Here is a 4,472-nt window from a genome sequence, read left to right on the forward strand (position 1 = left end):
CTTGTATTCTGGTGTTTCTTAATCCCTTCCTTTTCACGAATTTACCCAGCTTATCAAACAACACGCGGAGACGAGGTTGGTTTTCAACATCCTCCAAATCTCCAACAACGCGAGCAACGCATAGCTACACTCCCCACAATGCAGTTCGGGGAAGCGTGACGTCACCCCATTCAAAATGAATGGGCAGAAGCGTTGAAGCTTCAACGGACACCGCTGTGTGGACGGGCCGTAAGGGTTTCCCATTAATGCACCAGCGCTACAGTTGAATTTTCTACTGCAACACTCCCCACACGCACACACAGTGTGCCCGCGACTGTTACAATGAAGGCTCGGTAATCAGCTCACGGCATATAGGTGTAAGCAGGGGTAAAGTGCTATTTTTACAAGTGGGGAGTGGACCTCACCTCCTCTAGGAGGGTCCTCACCTCCTCTAGAGCAAGCTCCCCCTTGGAAGATTTTTTAAAAATATTGAAGTTAAAAGCATCAATCTGGTGCACTTTGAGAGCAAAATTAAGAGATCTATGGATACATCTCTCAACATACATATGAAACAGAACTGAAAACAGATTTTCTATTTCTTTATAGATATTTTACAAATCACTCCCCTTTTAAAACAAACCGCTTGAGACCCACTGAGATAACTAAAGTTAACTATCTAAACACTGAGAGTCCTTTACTTCACCTGAGCTGAGGTTATCTGAGACTCTCAGTCTGACAGGAGAGAGTTCTCCCTCTACCTTGTTGTTGAAAAAGCTACTTATATCCGTTAGCTTGGCTAGCCTGACGTAGCCTGCGATTTTTTTAGTTACTATCTGACATCACATACATTGTAGCATAAAAGTTCACAGTGTATTTATTATAAAAAAAAATTAAAAATATATATTTTAAATTTTTATAAATAATAAAAATCGTGTTTATTGGGGGAGGGCAGGAATGTCAAAAGGGAGGGCCTGGCCCTCCCACGGCGCCGGGCATGCCCACTCTACCATGCTGCACTGCGTTATATATCAAATGCACCCTATAGCAGGGGTTCCCAAACTTTTCAGCCCGCGACCCCCAAAACAACAGTGGCGACCCCCCTGTCGACGGGGTAGTGCTAGTGAATTAATTTCAGTTTTCCGCACAAACACTGCACTAGTGCACTGTCAAAGGGGGAGCGTCGTTGCGGAGAAATTATACAGATGGCTAGTCCGCCCCTGAAAATGTCTATGCAAACGTTATTATTAATAATAAAAAAGAAAAAATTAATCAATTTTTTTTTCTTATTTTTACATTATTTGTTTTTATTTTGCAATCTTCTCGCGACGACATTTATATTATTTTGTAATCACCCCCCGGGGGGTCGCGACCCCCACTTTGGGAACCCCTGCCCTATAGGACTCATTGCAAACTGTATAGCCTAACTCAGGGGTCGGCAACCCGCGGCCCTCGAGCCGCATGCAGCCCTTTATGCCCTCTGCTCTGGCTCACTTGAGCTTAGACGAAAATAAGAAGGAAATCAAATAAAAGTATTTGTAGGACTATTTATCGTTTCTTGCATGGTTGAAAATGTTTTGTATCTTGTATTTTGAGGTTATACTGTGACACATAAATAAAAAACAAAACGGTTTTAATTAAGTCAACTAAAAGATGCGTCACATCCTGCTACGGTCCCGCGCTAGCGCCTTTTCTTGCAGGCGAATAACCTGACCCCCGGCTCGATAAGCGAGCTATGGATAAATCAAAGAAAATAAAAGTATTGGAGGAACAAAGCCAGGATTTAATTCTGCGTGGACAGAGTTATATGTTTTCACAGCAAACGATGCTGGTTTAACGGTATGTTTGATATGTAGAGAGAAGTTGTCAAAGGTATCGAGGAACAACCATACAACACGGGAGAGGAAGACAGCTGACGATCTTCAGTCATAATTCAATGGGGTATGCAATTTATTTCACAAAATACTTTTTGTTATATTCCATGGAATGCTCTTAACGTCCCGATAGCAATGAATATATTAAATGCTTTGACAATAAATACATAAACAAATTCATCTGTGGGAGCCGTAGCTGTACAAAATAATTTTAGCCGGCTCGGCTAAAATAACTGGATGGCCTACCTGCCTGTCAGCCTACCATCTGTGCACACATTTATCTCGTGCCCTCATTGGTCATCTGCGCGTTTGTGTGTGTTGGAGGAGGGGCTCTGTAAGGAAGTCTGAAGGAAGAGGCAGATGCTAGGCTTGTTTGAGACAAGCGAGACCTGCGCAATTTTGATCAACGTCTTGCTCGTGCGTTGCATGATGGTTAGTCATTTTGTCCGACTTGCTCTGGAGGCTCGCTCACATGAGACATTGAAATCTCGCGGGACAAAGACGCCCGCAGTTCTTCTCCACGGGCTGCGGAAGCGAAATGCTTGATGGGAAACGACTCGCCGGTATCTCGAGCTGAGCGCTCATTGGTGGTTTTTACCCCGTGCTGCTGATGAAACTTTCCAATTGGCTCGGCAAAAGTTTGTTGTTGTTTTGTGTCACTTTTACGTCGCCCCCTCCATTAACATTTTTCATAATTGTTCCACAATGTTTATCATCATGAAATTAATATCTATATATTTGTATACTATACTTGCACTGCTTACCGTTTTCATACTTTATATATCTTAGCATATTCATACACACTGTTCATACTGCTCACAGGCTACTGTGTATATCTAGTGTATTCATACCCCTCACTGTTTATTCATCATTCACTTCATTCTATCTTTTATTCTGTAGATTGTGTACATTACTTTTGTGTGCATTTCGTTGTCTCAGTAGGCTACCTGTAATCTGTGCAATAACAATAAAGTTGAATCAAATCTTGAGCAGGAACAAATGTATTTACATAGTACATATCTGACATTAACGATTAAACTCATGTGTGCATTCTTTATAAATGCAAACCGAGTCAAGCCGACTCCGGAGGTGGCGGTATGCACCTTAAAGTTGTTTGTAATCCGCCAAAAAACCGAGAGAAGAAGAATAAGAAGGCGAAGAAGAAGAAGAAGAAGAAGCCGACTCGGAGCTGTCCGACTTCAGGCGAGCTTTTTGAGACCTCCCCCGTCTGCGATCGGCTATTCTCGTTTACTTTCGAGGCGAGCCGCAACGCAAACAACTTTAAGGTGCATACCGCCACCTCCTGAGTCGGCTTGACTCGGTTTGCATTTATAAAGAATGCACACATGTGTTTAATTGTTAATGTCAGATATATACTAAGTAAATACATTTGTTCCTGCTCAAGATTAGATTCAACTCTATTGTTATTGCACAGATTACAGGTACTGAGACAACGAAATGCAGTTTAGCTTCTAACCAGGAGTGCAACAAGCAGTAAAGTGAAAAGTAATGTACACAATCTACAGAATAAAAGATAGAATGAAGTGAATGATGAATAAACAGTGAGGGGTATGAATACACTAGATATACACAGCAGCCTGTGAGCAGTATGAACAGTGTGTATGAATATCCTAAGATATATAAAGTATGAAAACGGTAAGCATTGCAAGTATAGTATAACATATATAGATATTAATTTCATGATGATAAACATTGTGGAACAATTATGAAAAATGTTAATGGAGGCTGCGACGTAAAACTGACACAAAACAACAACAAACTTTTGCCGAGCCAATTGGAGAGTTTCATCACCAATACGTGGTAAAAACCACCAATGAGCGCACAGCTCGAGATACCAGCGAGTCGTTTCCCATTAAGCATTTCGCTTCCGCAGCCCGTGGAGAGGAACTGCGCCGCCTCGCCGCACCTCGGTTATGGCTAGAAAGGATCTGTCTTGTGTAAATATGACGCCACGTTCTCGTTGTAACTCTCGTTGGAGCGGCTCGGAAACACATCTCCAGCAGTAACATGCAACATACACATTAATGCAGCAGGATAATAGTTAAACACTGAAAGGGAACATGTTATTGCACCAGGAGCTATCTTGGGACTTTTACTGCGACAATGTTGACTTGCCTGTGAATAAAAAATAAACCATAGTGTTGGTGATCTACAGTGTTGTCATTCTTCTTTGAACAGCAAGACCGCTAACACCCTATTTCAACAATCACACTCCCTGTCATTGACATAATTAATAGATGGTTTAGCTTCTCATCATCATTTGCTGTGGCCCACTGATGTTAACGATCCTAACTGAAAGGCTGCCTCCCAAACGTAAACATTCAGCCACGTGACTTGCAAACTCTCGCGAGAGTTTTACACAAGACGGATCCTTTCTAGCCATAACCCCGCGCCTCGCTCTCAAGGCTGCGGGCGTCTTTGTCCCGCGAGATTTCAACGTCTCATGTAGGCGAGCCTCCAGAGCAAGTCGGACAAAATGACTAACCATCATGCAACGCACTAGCAAGACGTTGATCGAAATTGCCCAGGTCTGCGCAGGTCTCGCTTGTCTCAATCAAGCCTTTTTTTTTTTCGGTTGTGTATTTTCAAATTCTAGCGCAC

The sequence above is a fragment of the Notothenia rossii genome (assembly GCF_949606895.1).
Source record: "Notothenia rossii genome assembly, chromosome: 8".
In the NCBI taxonomy this organism is placed as follows: domain Eukaryota; kingdom Metazoa; phylum Chordata; class Actinopteri; order Perciformes; family Nototheniidae; genus Notothenia; species Notothenia rossii.